Source organism: Mustela nigripes, chromosome 3 (assembly GCF_022355385.1).
Source record: "Mustela nigripes isolate SB6536 chromosome 3, MUSNIG.SB6536, whole genome shotgun sequence".
Taxonomy (NCBI): Eukaryota; Metazoa; Chordata; class Mammalia; order Carnivora; family Mustelidae; genus Mustela; species Mustela nigripes.
The window spans coordinates 125,389,941-125,408,699 of record NC_081559.1 but is presented as its reverse complement, the minus strand read 5'-3'; the positions used below and the strand labels follow the sequence as shown (position 1 = coordinate 125,408,699).

The window sequence follows — 18,759 nt, the reverse complement described above, 5'->3', positions numbered from 1 at the left end:
TGCATACTTAAAAAGTTGCTGCCTGAAGGTCTAGCTTCCAATCAGTCTGAATCTAGGACCTGAGATTCTCCCTTTTGGAACTTGGATAGATCTCAGCATACCATCAACTACTGGGAGCAACTAAGAATAAAGTAGGCTGCTTGGACAATTAAAAAAGTTTTGAGATACAACCAAGAACTGAGTTAAATGATGAGATCCATCTCTCCTATGGTCTGTGTCACTCAAGAGTAAGAAAGATGGTTTTTTAATCTAATCATTGTAATCAACAGAAAGTCAAGGAAAATGGAGAAACAAAGGAATATTCCAAGAGAACAAGATATAACTCCAGTAAAAGACCTTAATGAAATGAAGATAAACAATACACCTGACAACTCAAAATAACAGAGATAGAGATGCTCACCTAGCTCAGGAGAACAATGGGTGAAAAAAGTGAAAATTTCAAAAGATTATATATGAAAGTACCAAGTAGAAGTCACAGAGCTAAAAAATACAATAACATAACTGAAAATACAACAGAAGGATTCAACAACAGGTTAAATTAAGTAGAACATAGAATTCATGAACTCAAAAACTGAGTAGTACAACTAATCCAATCAGAGCAGCAGCAACAACAACAACAACAAAGGATCGGTGAGGGAATAAAGATAGCTTAAGAGACTAACAGGACATCAACAAAACCAACATTCCCATTATAAGGGTCTCTGAAGAAGGCAGAAAGGGGCAGAAGAACACTTACTTGAAAAAATTAATGGCTAAAACTTCCCCAACCTGAGAAAGGAAACATAATACAGATCGAGGAAATCCAAAAAGTTCCAAATAATATGAACCCAAAGAAACCCACATCAAAACACATTATAATGTCAAACGTTTAAAAAAATAGAGAATCTTAAAAGCAGGAGAAAAAAAAACAGGTTATGTACAAAAGAACCGCCATAAGACACTAAGCACACTTTTCAGCTGAAACTCTGCAGGCCAGAAGACGTGCAATAATATAAAGAAAAAAACTGCCACCAAGAATACCCTACTCAGTAAAACTCTCCTTAAGAACTGAAGGAGTGGATACCTGGGTGGCTCAGTTGGTTAAGCAACTGCCTTCAGCTCAGGTCATGATCCTGGAGTCCCATGATTGAGTCCGCCCGCAGTGGGGAGTCTGCTTCTCTCTCTGACCCTCTCCCCTCTCATGCACTCTCTCTCTCATTCTCTCTTAAATAAATAAAATCTTAAAAAAAAAAAAAATTGAAGTAGAGATAAGTTTTCCAGACAAGCAAAAGCTAATGGGATTCATCACCACTAGATGTGTCTTATAAGGAACCAAAGGGTGCTAATTACAGGAAAACATAAGAAAGTATGAATCTCACTAGCAAAAATAAATATATTGTAAAATTCAGAATTATCTAGTGCCATAAAGATGCAATCACTTACAAACCTAGTATGAATGCTAGAAAAATAAAGGTAAAAATAACTGTAAGTATAATAATAATTTGCTAAGGAATATACAAAAGAAAAATAAGTGTAACATCAAAAATAAAATGTAGAGATGAGGATGCTCATTCTTGCCACTTTTACTCACTACAGTATTGGAAGTCCTAGCCAGAGCAATTAGGTAAGGAAAAAAAGGCATCAAAACTGGAAAGGAAGAAGTTGAAACTGTCTGTATTGTGGGTGATATATTACGTTTGGAAAGCCTAAAGACTCCATCAAAAAACTGAGCTAATATACAAGTTCAGTAGAATTATAGGATTAAAAAAAAAAATCAATATACAAAAATCACCTGTTTCTACACACTAATAAGCTAAAAGAGAAATTTTTAGAGAAATGCATCCAAAAAATAAGATATTTAGAAATAAATTTAATCAAAGAGATGAAAGACCTGCAAACTGAAACCATAAAACAAGGATGAAAAAAACTGAAGATAATACAAAATAAAAAGATATTCTATGCTCATGGACTGGAGGACTTAATATTGTTAAAAAGTACATATTTCCCCAAGCAATCTACAGATTTAATACAATCTCTACAAAAATTCCAATAGCATTTTCAAAGGACTAAAATTTAAAAAATCCTAAAATTTTATCTTGAAAGAACAGGCTAGAAGCGGCACACTTCCAGATTTCAAATTACCTTATAAAGCTATAGTAATTAAAAGGGTGAGCTATTGGCATTAAAACAGACATACAGATCAATGGAACAAAAAAGCCCAAAATAAAGCCACACGTGTGTGGCCAATTAACTTATGACAAAGAAACCAGGAATATACAATGAAGAAAGTGCTGGAAAAATTGGACAAACACATGCAAACAATTAAACTGGACCAGTATGTTATACCATAAACAAAAATCAACTCAAAATGGATTAAGGACTTGAACTTGGGCCTAAAAACCCCTAGGAAAAAAAATATAGATGACAGCTCCTTGACACTGGTCTTGGTGATGATGTTTTTTGGATTTAACACCAAAAGTAAATGCAGCAAGAGAAAAATAAACATTGGGGACTATGTCAAACTAAAAAACCTCTGCAGAGCAAAGAAAACAGTCAATAGACTAAACTTACAAAACAAGAGAAAATATTTCCAAGTCATATATTTGATAAGGAGTTAATATCCACAATAACTCAAGACCAAAAAAAAAAAAATTTCAAAATTGGACAGAGGAGCCAAATAGACATTTTTCCAAACACCTACAGATGGCAAACGTGTATATGAAAAGATGCTGAACTCAACATCATTAATCATTAGGGAAATGTAAATCAAAATGAGAATGAGGTACACCACCTATTAGAATGGCTATTATCAAAATGACAAGAAATAAGTGTTAGTGAAGAAACGGAGAAAAAGGAACTCTTGTACACCACTGGTGGGAATGTAAATTGGCGCAGCCACTGTGGAAAACAGCACAGAGGTTCCTCAAAAATTAAACAGAACCACGATATGATCCAGCAATTCCACTCTGAGGTATTTATCTGAAGGAAAAAAACACCAACTTAAAGAGACCTGCATCTCCGTGTTCCAGGCAGCACCATTTAAAATAGCCAAGATGGAAGCAAGCTGTGTCCACAAATGAATGAATAGGTTAAAAAAAAAAAAAAAGTAGTATATATACACAATGGAATATTTTTCAGCCAAAACAAAAGAAAAATCTTGCCATTTATCTATGGTTGAATGGATAAAGAAAATGTGAACTACACAAACACACACAATGGAGTTTTAAGCCATTAAAAAAAAGGGGGGGTATTCTGCTATTTGTAACAACATGGGCAGACCTTAAAGATATTATGCTATGTGAAATAAGTCAAAACAGTAACCATAAGACCTCATTTATATGTGAAATCTAAACAACAAAAATACTCATTGACATGGAGAATAGATTAGTGATTCCCAGAGATGGGAGGGAGGTGGGAAAGGAAAAAGATGGGCAAAATGGGGGAAGGGAGTCAAAAGGCACAAAACTTCCACTTATAAAATAAGTAAGTCTTGAAGATGTAATATACAGGATGATGACTGGAGTTAATAATGCTGTCCTGTATATGTGAAAGTTGCTGAGAGTAAATCTTAGAAGTTTTCACCACAAGGAAAAAAACTGTGTGGTAACAGATGTTAACTAGACTTACTGTGATCATTTCACATTATATACAAATATAGAATCACTATGTTGTATGCCTAAAACTAATATAATGGTTATAGCTTTATTACACCTGAATTTTTACTAATTTAAAAAATTTTAAAAATATCCTGGGTGGAGAAAAAAAAAAAGCCAAGTCTTAGTCTCAGCTCTGTCACAACTATGTTTCTTTCTATCAACTTCACTGATGAAACAGTAAATCAACAAAGTACCTATTCTGTAAGCCAAAAACTTAGAACACATTCTTCTTTAAATAACTGTCACTAGTGCTATGTTCCTGGAACTCTTCAATAGCAAAGGGCTTAAACGTTCTAAGTCCCATAAATTACTTTCATAGGAAAGCAGCATATCAAATTATTCCCTTATTTAAACATAGAAGCAGCCTAATTAGCTTCAGTACAGTACAAAACATTTTTAATTAGCACAAGAAACAACAAATGAACATCAGGAAAGTAACCTAAAACCCCCTTAATCCAAAAGGGACACATTCCAAGACTTAGCAGATATCTGAATTAGGGATAGTCCTGAAGCTATATATACCAGGCTTTTTCCTACACATATATAACTATGATAAAGTTTAAATTACAACTAGGCACAGTAAGAAATTAGTAGCAATAAAACATGCTACAAAAGTTATATGAATGTGCTCGAATGTGCGCTCTCTCTCTCTATCTCTCTAAAGATATTACTGTACTGTACCTGCCCTTCCTGTGATGATGTTAGATGATATAATGATGAGATGAAGTAAGATGAATGACATAGGCATTGTGACCTCATGTTAGGCTACTACTGACCTGATGATAGATCAGAAGTGAGGATGATCCTCATTCAGACAGCTGGTGACCATGCAGATATGGGGTGATACTATATTACTATATAATAGCAAATTAAAAATCATCTTAAGGCCCTAAAACAGCATTTCTTCAAATTTCAAATCCATAAGGATAAACCAGAAATGCTAATAAAGATTCTACATTCCTAGCCCCAAAACTGAAACAGTTAAGTCTAGACTAGGGTTCAGAAATCTGCCCCCAACCCTTTGTATTCCATCAGGGTCCCCTGGATTCAATTTTAATTTCTGAGTTCCTTTTCTCAGAAGTTCTATTTAGTGACTTTTAGTCTTTCTTGGAGATCTTACAAAGAAAGAAAAGAAAGAAAAATCTTTAAATGTAGTAAAATCATTCCCTTTTAAATATCATAAAGGTTCAACTGAACTTTTTTATAAATCTAAAATGTACTATGGGATTTTAGTGAAGTTGTATTCCTCTATGTTGAAATACCCTTCTATTTCAACAATCCATAAATTATTACATCAGAATTCATCAGTTATTGCCAACTATTCTAAAAAAACTAAAGATAACAAAAAAATAAGATCACCTAGAATGATGCAATACAGAAATAATCACATTCTTTCATCCTAAGTTTGTATTGCCCAAAGTACTGCATCCTCTTTCAAGAACATATAAACTCTGAAGACACTACATCTGAAGCTTGTTCTCTACAGAAGTGTTCCTTGAACACTTGGAATTTTTCATTTCCACCCATGATGGCAGAGAAAAGGAAAATGGAGGAAAACATTTATTGGACAAATCAGAAGACATGTAGCTACACCCTAGACTCTTACAATAATGACAGAATCAATTATATAAGCAAATCACAGGCCATGAATTTTCAGACCATGATGATATACTAACTGAAATTTTTCCAAATTAAAAAATAAGTAAACAATATACTTGCAATTAATAAAAGACATAAAACTTTTCACTCAGTCATTCAAAAGGAAGAATTTTATGATACAGTATTTTGAAACAAGTCCCTTGATCCTGTTTTACTAATATATTACCATCTTTTATTCTTTTATATTTGTAGACCAAAATTTACTTGATATGGCTTTTAAGTGACCAAATGAAAGTTGGCCTTTAAACAAATATGGCTGGAAAAAAACAGTAATATAGTGAAATTTTTAAAACTCATCACATTGATTATTCTAATTGTTATTTACAGTATAAAGTATAAATGAAAATACTCCAAATACAGAACAAAGATGGTCACCCTCTCACTAAAATCATGAGCCATTAAAATTTGCAAAAGTGCTGCATTTTGACAATACAAGTACAAAAATTACCATATGGTGAGTAGAACTAGAGATGTATTTGAGATCTAGAATCAATATTGTATTTTGACAACCAAGTTCATGAAGGAGAACCATAAATAATGATTAGCTGTAACAGAGACGTATTTGAAACCTGGGAACAGTATCAGATGGACATGTGCTAATTTCCTGCAGGACAACTGATGAACAATTAGCTGTACTCAAAAAGATGCTACCCATTTCAGCCAATATATACTTTCAAATCCAAGAAAATTTAGAATAAAAACATGGGTTTCTTGGCATGCCAGAGTGGATCAGTCTGTTAAACATCCAACTCTTAATTTCAGCTCAGGTCATGACCTCAGGGTCATGATATCGACCCCCTCATCAGGTTCAACGCTCAGCTCAGCATCTACTTGAGATATTCATTCTCCTCTCCCTCTGCCCCCACCACCTGCTCATGCTCTCCAATAAAAACAGAAAAACAACAAAAATTCATGGGTTTCTTGTGTTCCACAGTTATTAAAACTGTATTTCTTATAAAACCATGCTTCAACTATCCCTTTACCCTCACTTCTGCATATTTTTCTGAAGATAAACTAAAATATAAATAAGGAAATGTCCACGGGGCTCAGATGGTAAATGGTGACGACCAAGTCTGAAAGTACACAGAGGATTAATTAAGCATTCTAAACGGTTCATAAATGATATCAATAAACTCACTTTGATAAAGTCCTAACAGCCATCTTCCACGATGGTATACAAACCTGGCTAATCATCAGATCAGAATTATCTGGGCACTACTTAAAAACAGCTTCCTAGGCTGACACAGATTTTACCGAAGGACTTAAGAAATCTTCTTTTAATAATTATCCAGGGAGATTCTCAAAAGCCATTGTGAAATGCGGCCATATAAATCTACCATTAAGTTGAATACTTTCTTCTTACCCTTAAGGTTCCATTTCTGACCTACTGGACTGGCAAAAATCCAAAGTTTGACAAGACTCTACCAGTAAGGTTTTCAGAAACACTCATACATTACCCATCGAAGTGTACAATTTCCATACAGAGTAAGTTTGCAGTATCTATCAAAATTACAGTATATAGTATATATAGTATATATAGTATATAACACAGATACCCTCCAACCCTGCAATCCAGGTCTTCAGTCCATAAATATATTTGCACATAAAAAGTGACATATATAAAAGCTTATTCACTGAAGCATCAACTACAATAGCAAAAGACTTCAAACAAAGGAGGAAGTTCTACATACAATATTGAAAGGGATTTAACATATCATTACATGGAAAAACAAAGCATGCTTTAGATCAATATATTGATCTAACATTTGTGTTACAAGGAAGAAGGAGCTTAAAGATCTAGAAAAGGAAGTACAAACTAAACCTAAAGCTAGCAGAAGGAAATCATAAAGATTAGAATAGAGAAATGAACTAGAAAATGGGGGAGGGGATCAATGAATCCAAAAGTTGTTTCTTTGGAAAAAAAAAAAAAAAATCAACAAAATTGAGCTAGACCAAGACACAAAGAAGTGAAAACTCAAAATACTAAAGCTAGAAAATGGAAATATTCACACATTCTACAGAAATAAACTGAAAGTACTCTGAATATTTTACACCAAAACATTGGATAACTTAGATGAAATGGACAAATTCCAAGAAACATAAAACCTACCAAAACTAAATCACAAATAAATTAAGAATCTGAACACAGTGAGAAGACTGAATCAGTAGTCAAAAATCTCCCAACAAATAAAAACCATAAACATTAAGCTTCATTGGTGAATTCTATTAAACATTAAAAAAAAAATACCAATCCTTCTCAAAATTTGAGATAAAGTTGAAGGGAACACTTCCTAACTTATTCTATGCCAACAGCATTAACCTGGTATCAAAGACAGACAGTCACTGCAAGAAAGAAAACTACAAACCAACATCCCTTATGAACACTGCAAAAATCCTCAAAATATTAGCAAATGGAATTCAACAGCACACTGAAGTATTATACACATTTTAACAAATGGAATTTATTCCTGGAATATAAGGATGGTTCAACACACAAAAAATTAATCAACGTAACAGACCACATCAACAAAACAAAGGGTAATAGAAAAACATATGATCATCTCAACTGATGCAGAAAAAATATTTCATAAAATTCAGTCGTCTTTTATGATTAAAAAAAAGAAATTCAACAAAATAGGAACAGAAGAAAATTACATCTACATAATTTAGAGCCACATATGAAAAACACATCAAACATCATACTCAGTGGTAAGTGACTGACTATTTTTCCTCTAAGATCAGGAACAAGGTAAGGAAACCCACTTTCACCATTTCTATTCAACATAGTACTAGAAGTTCTAGCCAGAACTACTAGGCAAAAATAAGAAATAACAAGCATCCAAACTGAAAATTAAGTAAAATGATCTGTGCAGATTATTTAATTTATATATCTAAGGTTTAGAAAACTGTAAAGACTCCACAAAAAAAGCTGTTAGAACTAATAAATTCAGCAACACTGCAGGGTACAGTCAATGCACAAAATCAGTTGATTTCTATATATGAAAAATAATCTGAAAATTGTTATGGTCTTACAATAGCATAAAAATACTTAAGAATTAATTAATACATTTGTTAATTGAATCAAGGAGATAAAAGGCTTGTATAATGCAAACTACAGGAGTACCTGTGTGTCTCAATCAGTTAAGCATCCAATCTTGATTTTGGCTCAGGTCAGGATCTCAGTATCACAAGACTGAGCCCCAAGTCAGGCTCTGCACTCAGCAGGAAGTCTGCATGAGATTCTCTCCCTCTCCCTCTAACCCTCATCCTGCTTGGGCTCGCACTTGCTCTCTAAATAAATCTTTTAAAAAAAAAAAAAAAAGAGAGAAAGAAAGCTACAAAACACTGCTGAAAGAAATCAAAGAGGATATAAATAAAGTGAAGCACACCCCACATTCATGGACTGGTAGACTTAAAATGTTAAAATGTCAGTATTATCCAAAGTGATCTCAAGATTCAATGGAATCCTTATGAAAATAACAATGACTTTTTTTCAGGAACAGAAAAACTCATCCTAAAATCCATATGAAATCTCCAAGAACTCAAATATCCAAAATAATCTTGAAAAAAACAAAAGTGGAAGGCTCATACTTTCTCATTTCAAAACTTATTATAAAACTAATCAAAACAGTAGGATATTAGCATACTGCCATATAGATCAATGGAAAAGAACAGAAAGCCTAGAAATAAACCCTCACATACATGGTTAAATGATTTTTGACAAGAGTGACAAGACCATTCAATGAGTAAAAGCCTTTTCAACAAATGGCGCTAAGCAAATTGGACATCCATGTGCAAAAGCGTGAAGGTGGACCTTTACCTAACACTACAAAAATTAACTCAAAATGGTAAAGGACCTAAACTTAAGACCCAAAACAATAAAAACTCTTAAAAGAAAACATAGGACAGAAGATTCATGACTTTGGATTTACCAGTGATTTCTCTGGACATGATACCAAAGGTAAAGGTAACAAAAGAAAATCTAGGCACAATGGATTTCATGAAAATTTTAAATTTTTGTACATGAAAAGACAGCATCGACAAAGCAAAAAAGCAACCCACAGAATGGGAGAAAATATTTACAAATCATATATCCAATAAGGGATTAATCCCTTAATATCTAGAGTATTTAGAGAACTACTAAAACTCAACAAGAAAAAAAAATAATGGCAAAAACAAAACTAAATAGAAATTTCTCCAAAAAAGATACAAGAATGGCCATGAACACATGAAAACAGGCTCAAAATCATGAATCATTACAAAAATACAAATCAAAACTAGGAGATACCACCTCACACCCCTTAGAATGGCTACTATCAAAAAAACAAAAACCAAGTACTAAAGGAAAATTAGTCAGATATATGCAAAAGAATGAAACCGGACCACTTTCTCACACCATACACAAAAAATAAATTCAAAATGAATTAAAGACCTAAATGTGAAACCTGAAACCATAAAAATTCCAGAACAGAGCACAGGCAGTAATGACTCTAACATGGGCTATAGCAACATTTTTCTAGATAAGTCTCCCGAAACAAGAAAACTAAAAGCAAAATTAACTTTTGGGACTCCATCAAAATAAAGTTTCTGCAAAGCAAAAGAAACTATCATCAAAACTAAAAGGCAACCTACTGGATGGGAAAAGAGATTGGCAAATGACATAACTAATAATGGGTTAGTATACAAAATTCATAAAGAACTTAACTCAAAGCCCAAAGAACAAATAATCCAATTTTAAAATGGGCAAAAACAGACATTTCTGCAAAAAACACATCCAGATGGTCAACAGACATATGAAAAAATGTTCAGCATCACTCTTCATCATAAAAATGCAAACCAAAACCACAATGAGATATCACTTCACAACTATCAGAATGGCTAAAATAAAAAACAGAAAAAAAAACAAGTGTTGGTCATGATGTGAGAAAAAGGAGCCCTCTGCACTGTTGGTCGGAAAGCGAATGGTACAGCTACTTTGGAAAACAATACGGAAGTTCCACAAAAAATTTAAAATAGAACTACCCTATAATCTGGTAATTGCACTACTGGGTATTTACCCCCAAATACAAAAAAATGAATTCAAAGAGATACATGCACCCCTGTGTTTACTGCAGCATTATTTACAATGGCCAAACTATGGAAGCAACTGTGTCCATCAATAGATTAATGAAGATATGGGATATACACACACAGAGGAATATCCAGCCATAAAAAGGAATGACCTCTTGCCATTTACAACAACATGGATAAAGCTAGGGAGCAGACTAAGCAAAATAAGTTAGAGAAAGACAAATACTACATGATTTCACTCATATGTGGAATGTGGGATTTAAGAAACAAATGAGCAAAGGTGAGAAAAAGAGGTAAACCAAAAAACAGACTCTTTACTATAAAGAACTGATGGTAACCAGAAGGGAAGTGGCAGGGGTATCAGTGAAATCCGTGGTGGGGATTAAGGAATATATTTATCCTAATGAGCAATGGATGATATTCGGTATTGTTTATTCACTATAATGTACACCCGAAACTAATATTACACTGTATGTTGACTATATTGGAATTTTTAAAAAAAAGTATCAATTAGCAGGAACGTGAATAAATGGGAAACCTTGTGCACTGTTTATGGGAATATAAAATGGTACAGCCACTAGAGAAAAGAGAATGGTGGTTCCACCAAGAAAAAAAAAATCCAAAAAAAAAAAAAATAATTAATTATATGATCCATCATTCCACTTCTGGGTATACATCCAAAAGAATTAAAATCTATGTCTAAAGAGGTATGTGTACACCCATGTTCACAGCAGCGATATCCACAAAAGCTACAACATGGAAGTAATCCAAGTGTCATCTATACATGAATGGACAAGCAAAATGTGGTATATACATACAATGGAACATTATTCAGCTTTAAACTGGAAGGAATTTCTGCAACATGCTGGGTGAATCTTGCAGACATTATGTTAAGTGAAATAGACCAAATACTGTATGATCCCACTTATATGAGATACTTAGTCAAAATCATAAATGTATAATGGTGATTACCAAGGGCTGGGGGAAGGAGAGAACGGGGAGTTATTGTTTAATGGGTATAGAGTTTCCACTTTACAAAATGAAGGTTTTTAAGGACGGATGGTGGTAATGGTTGTACAACATCGTCAATGTATTTAAACCTCTGAACTGCATACTTAAAAATGGTTGATTTAATAAATTTTGTTATGTGTATTTTACCACAATAAAAAAGAAAAGAGGAAAGGAGAGAATATATGTTTGCATAGGTATCAAATATCCCTGGATGGATACCTAAAAAACAAAACAGTTGACTCCTATAAGGAGGAACTGTGGTTGGCTGGAGGACGTTTAAAAGGAAGGAGACTACACTGCACACCTTTTTTATTGCTTACATTCCAAGCCATGTTACTGTTTACTGCCTCAAAAATCAAATAAATGTACAAATTATGTTGGCAGCACTTGGAAAAGAAACTAATAAATCCTAATATAACTATTACTAGATGCAGGACATATTTTAAAGTTGCTTAGTGGAAATTTTTTTTTAGAAAATCTTGGCATTTACTACCTTAAAAAAAGTACCTAAATCTGGCAAAAACAGGAAAAAAAAATAGTTGACTCATGTTTAATTTAAGGAATGGTTTTATTGAAGAGTACATTCAACTGCCAACTATTTGTAAATTCATCCTCTTCTGGTAAAGATTTTTATATCCTTATAATGCTCAAAATAACTAAAACTTAATGCTGTCAAAGTTAAATCTGGATAATGGACTATTTCCCGAACATTTTAAGGGACATTCCACTTAATTATTTTCATTCTATAGCACAAATCACCTGATCTGTAATATTTCTGTACCATTTAAAGGAAAAAATTTACAGAACTGAAGTGGAACAAAAAACATGAAAAAACTTTTTTTTTTCTTTTACCATTTCCCTCAACCTCAAATAGAAAAGGTAAAGAACGGAAAATCTGTATTTTAATCACATACACTGAAGGTAAAGCTAACAGCCTGCAGCTGTTTTCAATTTAATTTTCCTTTTTAATCAATTGTTCTTTTTCTTTCAAACACGTAGATGTTAAGAGTCTGGTAAACCAAGTACTTCTCAAGAAATGTACTTACATAAAGAAAAATATAATCACAATATATGTGCTGCCACAGCGAGCACAAGAAAAAAAAAATCACAATACGTATGCAGATAATATATACAGACCAGATAACCTAGAAATTCCTTTCAAAACCTGGCACACTGGAAGGCTCCATAATTAAATAATTCCACTTCGGTGAAAAGGAAAACTTTCCACATCCAGATGCCTTCACTTTCCCATTATTACAAGGAAATCCTGAAATGAAAACTCTGAGTCATTCCATCTCAAGGGATACTTCCTTCTGCACACACCCTGCTGGAACGTTTCTTCATCGTTTCTTCTCCAACTTCTCCAAGAACAGGCGCGCAGCGAACGACCTCTCCCAACCCCCTTCCAGAAAGGCAAGGCTTGGCCCACTCAACAGACCCCTCCTTCCCCCCTCCAAATCCAGGGCGGGCCGACTAAGCCACCCAGGAAGGTGACTGGGTCCAGTCCAAGGCACGCAGAGCACCGTGACGAGCCACGGCCAGCCGCTCTTCCCCCACCGGTCCCCAGCGATCCCAGCCAAGAGGAACAAAAACGCTCGAGACGGACCCGAACGAGGAGTCCGAGCTGAGGCGGCAGCTGCCGGCGTCGCCGCGGGCCGGGCCGCAGCGCTGCCCCTAACCCCGCCACAGCCCCGCCGTCCCCCTCACCGCCCCCTCACCCTGCGCCCCAGTCCCGGGCGGGACCACGAAACGCAAGGGTCGCTGGCTGAGCGAGCGGCTCGCGCAACTTTCGCCCCGGGCTCCGGAGGGCGCAAGGACGGGCGCGGAGACCACGGAGGAGAGGACTTCGCCGCCGCTTCCCGAAAACCGCGGAGACCCAGACGCTCTCCGCTAGGTGACCCGGGGACCCCTCGCCTCCGCCCCTAGTCCCCGCACCCGGGACGCGGCCGGAACAGCCCTCTCCCCCACACCGCTGCTCACCTAGGCCACAAGGACCCGCTCGCCGCCGTTGCCGCCCCGCCGCCTCCGGTAACTGGCACAGACTTCCGAGACCCGAAGGGAGAAGAGAAGCGCGCGCCCGAGGACCGCCCGCGAGGCGCGTCACGGTGCCGCCCCCGCCTTCCGCCCGCGCAGGCGCGCGGCTCCAGGTCAGGTGACCCAGTCCCTATGGTAACAGGCTGGGGGTACTGGGGGACGGGGGTGGGGGACGGCGTGGGCTGCTCCTGCTAGTGCTAGGGTCGGGGAGGGTAAAGTTGCCCACCCGCTGCCCGAGGTTGTGCTCCCCACCTTCTCCACCCTCCCCAGGGGTGGTATGGGAGGACCGGTGCCACCTGCCCTCTGCCGTGTTCCTGTGTGCTCAGGGTCGTTTGGTTCACATCACCTACAATACAAAGAGAATCCAGAGAACCTATCCTTTGGAGATTTCCTTCACAGCCTTCGACTTCCACCACTTTACTCCTACTTATCTGGACCCTCTCACTTTACCTCTCCACTCACAGGCTCAGAAACTCTAAACCTTCTCAACTCCTCGCCTCGTTACAACTTTATGCTTCGGCTTTTATTACTCTTTGTCCAACTGAGCTAAATAAAGTTCACTGGTTGTTCAAGGTTATGTATGGTGCTGCGCAAAAGCAATATCCCATAACCTCTGTATTCTGTCCCAATGATCTATTTTTCTAGTCTTTTGATAATACCACACTGTTTCAAATACTGTAGTTTTATAGTAAGGTTTAACATTGGGCACTGTCAGGCCTGTGACTTTGTTTACCTTCTTCAGTATTGGTTGGCTCTCCTGGGACTTTTGTCTTTCCATAAAGACTTTAGGATTAGCTTGAATGTATTCAATGGATCTTTGACAAACATGCTAGCAAAAAAAAAAAAAAAAAAAAAAAAAGTCTAAACATAGACTCTATACCTTTTGCAAAACTTAATTTGAGATGGATCAATTGGGTGCCTGGGTGGTTCAGTCAGCCAAGTGTTTGCCTTCAGCTCAGGTCATGAACCCAGAGTCCTTGGATTGAGCCCCACATTGGGCCCTCTGCTCTGTGGGGAGTCTCCTTCTTCCTCATCCTCTGCCCCTCCTTCCTGCTTGTGTTCTCTCTCTCTGAAATAAATAAATACCATTTAAAAAAAAAAAAAATGAAATGGATCATTGACCTAAATTTAAAACGCAAAACTAAACTTCTGAAAGATAACATTGGAGAAAATCTAGGTGGCCTTGGGTTTAGTCATAGTTTTTAGATACAACAAAAACACAATCCATGAAAGAAAAAAATTTATAAGTTAGACTTCACTAAAATTTACAACCTCTACTCTGTGAAAGACACTGTTTAGAAAAGGAAAAGACAAGCCACAAACTAGGAGAAAATATTTGCAAAATACATACTTGATAAAGGGCTTGTATTCAAAATATTCAAAGAACTCCAAAACCTCAACAATAGGAAAACAACCCAATTTAAAACTGGGCAAAAGAGGGCGCCTGGGTGGCTCAGTGGGTTAAGCCTCTGCCTTCAGCTCAGGTCATGATCTCAGCATCCTGGAATGGAGTCCCACATCGGTCTCTCTGCTCAGCAGGGAGCCTGCTTCCTTCCCCCTCTCTCTCTGCCTGCCTCTCTGCCTACTTGTGATCTCTCTCTCTCTGTGTCAAATAAATAAATAAAATCTTAAAAAAAAAAAAAACTGGGCAAAAGATCTGAAAAGACACCTCACTAAATAAGATACACAAATGACAAGTAAGTATATGAAAGGAGACTGAACAGCATAGAACATTAGAGAAATACAAATTAAAACAACAATGAAATGCCACTACACACCTGGGAACAAGGCTAAAATCCAAAATACTGACAACACCAAATGCCAGTGAGGATATGGAGCCACCAGAAAGCTTATTCATTGCCAGTAGGAATGTAAATGGTACAGCCATCTTACAAGGTAATTTGGAAGTTCTTACACAGATCAACATAGTCTTGCCATAGGAACCAGTTATCACGCTCATGGGTATTTACTCGAATGAGTGGAAAACTTATGTCCACGCAAAACTCTGCACATAGCGGGGGTCCCTGGGTGACACAGTTGTTTAAGCTTCCAACTTGTTTTCTGCTCAGGTGGTAATCTCTGGATTGTGAAATCAAGCCCCGAGGCGGGCCCCACACTGCATGGAGTCTGCTTGGTATTCTTTCTCCCCCTCTCTCTGCCTCTCCTCCTGCTCATGCTCTTTCTCAAATAAATAGATAAATCTTTAAAAATAAACAAAAAGACTCTGTATGTGAATATTTATAGCTGCTTTATTCATAATTGCCCCAAATTGGAAGCAAACATATCATTCAATACGTAAATGGATAAACAGTGGTACACCCATTCTATGGAATAATATTTAGCAATAAAAAGAAACGAGCTATCAAGTTATGGAAGGACATGGAGGAAATTTAAATGCACATTGCTATATGAAAGCAGTCTAAAAAAGCTACATATTATACGATTCTAACTATATGACATTATGGAAAAAGTAAAACGATAGAGGCAGTAAGAGATAGTTGCCAGACGTTCAGGGAATAAAGAGAAGGATAAGCAGGTGAAACACAGGGTGGTGAAGATATTTTGCATGATATCATAATGGTAGTCAGTGACATTAGCATTTGTCAAAGCCATAACAGTATGTGGTGTGCGTACAGATAGTCTTTGTCCCCAGTTCCTGGATCAGAACTTCAGAAACCCTTTGGTGGGGAGGGTATGTGTTGTGGTGGGCACTGTGTATTGTGTGAGACTGATGAATCACAGACTTGTACCCCTGAAACAAATAATACATTATGTGTTAATAATTTAAAAGAGAGAAAGAGAGAGAGAAAGAAAGAAAGAAACACTTTGAGTTTCAGGAGTGATAGATGTTTCCTTGTTATGCTAATAAGATGGCTAATAGCTGGAGGGGGAAGGAGCTCTAGATAGCTTCATGATGGAGGCTGGTTGTCAGGAAGACCAATCATTTGATCAGAGATGGGGTGCCTCGGTAGTTCAATTGGTTAGGTGTCTGCTTTAGGCCCAGGTCATGAGCCCGGGGTCCTAAGATCGAGTCCCACACTGGGCTTCCCGATCAGCCAGGAGCTGACTGCTCCCCCTTCTTGTGCACTCTTTCTCTCTTGTCTGTCAAATAAAATCTTTAAAAAAAAATTGATTAGAGAGTTGGTACTTTCAGCCTCGGTTCTTCCCCACTTTCAAGCAGGAGAGGGCACTGGAGACTGAGTTCATGCATAGGCTCTCCTGACTGAGAATCAGAATGGATTGGACTTCTCAACAGAAATGCCTGAAACTGGTGAACAATGGAGCTATGCCTTCAAAGTTATAAGAGAAAGTGATTTCTAACGGGGAGGTCTACGTCTGAGGTAGATGAGATCATTCAAATTGGATACATGAAGACATTTTTATAAATACTGCAAAGAACCATAAAGTTTCTCTCTCATGCTCTTCCAGAAAGTAAATGACAACCTAAATGTGCATTTGCTGCACAAAAATAAGAATCCAACAAGGAAAAGAAAAAAGAGATGGGGAAATTTCCACAACACAGAGGCTTCAGTCTCAGAAAGGTGAAGATCGTTGAAGGACGTTGTTGTTGTTAAATGACAGCTAGGCAAGAGGCCCAGAAAGGAGCAATCCCACTTACAACTGGATAATAGAGGGCTCTAGGGGGACTGTCTCCAAGAAAAGTAGCATATTTGAACATAGCAAGTGATTCCTATTTCTCGGAAAGGGAAGGTGAATTAATAAGGAATTCGAGTACAAAGCAGTGGGAAAAAAATGAGGCAAATTGACCAAGAAAAGAAATGTAGTCATATCACTTTACATGACTCATCTTTGAATAATATTTATCTAGGCATAGTAAGATCAACATACTATTTATTAGCTTAGACCCAAACCATGATTACAGGTTAGCCACAGATGCTAGCTAATGTTATTTTCCAGAACATGTCACTTTCTTTGGACTTTGAATGGTCTGACACAAAAACAGACCTACAAATATGAATATACTCTAACAATTACCATGGGAGAATATGCCTAACCAAAGATATTACTACATATTAAAATCTCTTTATATTCCATGCTCTGCCTAAAGTACAGTATTCTTATTTTTTAAAAATGCCTCTTAGGTCTCTTCTTGGTTTATAATGTTGTTTATAGTGAGGAGTAAAGATAAGAATGATTAGATACATTTTTATTCCATTTTTAGAACAGACAACTTTGTTTTTTTAAGGCCCTGGAGACACTAATAATGCATAGTACTACCATAATTAATGTTGTTGCTATTTCTAAAGATTTAATTTTACCATAAAGACCAAAAACAGCCGATCACTTGCCTGTCACTTGCTCTACCGAATTACGCAATTTCCTCTTCCTTTTTGAAATCCCAGCCACATGACAAACCAGACTGCCCTAAACTCTTTGTAATGCTTGCTTCCATTCCGGAACACATTTCCTTCCTCAGGGTTTTACATCAACAAAATTACAAACAATGTTTTATTGAACAGTAAAACCACCACTTAAAACACACCTCAGCTGACCTTCCTGGAACAAATTTGTTTGTGTACATTCTAGAAAATCTCACTTAAAAGAGAATATTTTCCTGAAAATCAAATGTGTAAATTATATTTTGTTGATTCAGTCACTGTTTAAATGCACAAGGGGTACTCCCTATTTCAAAAGAACATTGAAAGTAAAGACACTTGTGGAAAAGTGAGTAATTATTTCTTAGTAAACTGTACTTTAAAAGTTTGGATTTAGTGTAACTGGTTATTTTATAATAGAACATTCATGTGTAAATCTGAATAGTCTCTGTTGTTAAATTACCATTTTCCCAAGTATCCACAATTTTACAAAGTTACTTTTCTTTAGGTTTTTAATTTTAATTCCAGTTAGTTAATATACAGTGTTATATCGATTTCTGGTGAACAGTACAGTGATTCAGCACTCCTGTATATCACCGTGTTCATCTCCACAAGTGCACTCCTTTATCCCCATCTCCTAATTCACTCATCTCCCCAACCATCAGTTTGTTCTTGATTTGTCTCTCTCTCTCATTTTTTCCCTTTGCTCATTTGCTTTCTTTTGTTTCTTAAATTCCGCATTTGTGGGAAAACCTGTTATTTGTCTTTCTCTGACCAACTTACTTTACTAAGCCTTATACTCTAGTTCCATCCACGTCTTTGCAAATGGCAAGATTTAATTCTTTTTTATGGCTGAATAATATTCCATTGTATATATGTACCACGTCTTCTTTATCCATTCATCAATCAGTGGACACTTGGACTGCTTCCATATCTTAACTATCGTATATAATGCTGCTATAAACGTAGGGGTGCGTGTATCTTTTTGAATTAGTGCTCTTGTGTTCTTTTAC

General features: G+C 36.5%; 1 protein-coding gene across 6 annotated transcripts in view; it reads right to left on the bottom strand.

Moving 5' to 3' along the window:
• SDCBP (syndecan binding protein) overlaps nucleotides 1–13,512 on the bottom strand; it is a 37,670-nt gene extending 24,158 nt beyond the window's left edge. For 2 of the 6 annotated variants that reach the window (XM_059394616.1, XM_059394617.1), the window contains exon 1: nucleotides 13,356–13,512. The gene's annotated coding sequence lies outside the window, so the exon portion shown is untranslated. Of the gene's footprint in view, nucleotides 1–1,063; nucleotides 1,082–12,512; nucleotides 12,532–13,355 lie in introns of those variants that run through there. The other 4 variants (XM_059394613.1, XM_059394618.1, XM_059394614.1 and 1 more) reach the window with 4 other exon arrangements.
• Nucleotides 13,513–18,759: the final 5,247 nt, after the last annotated feature.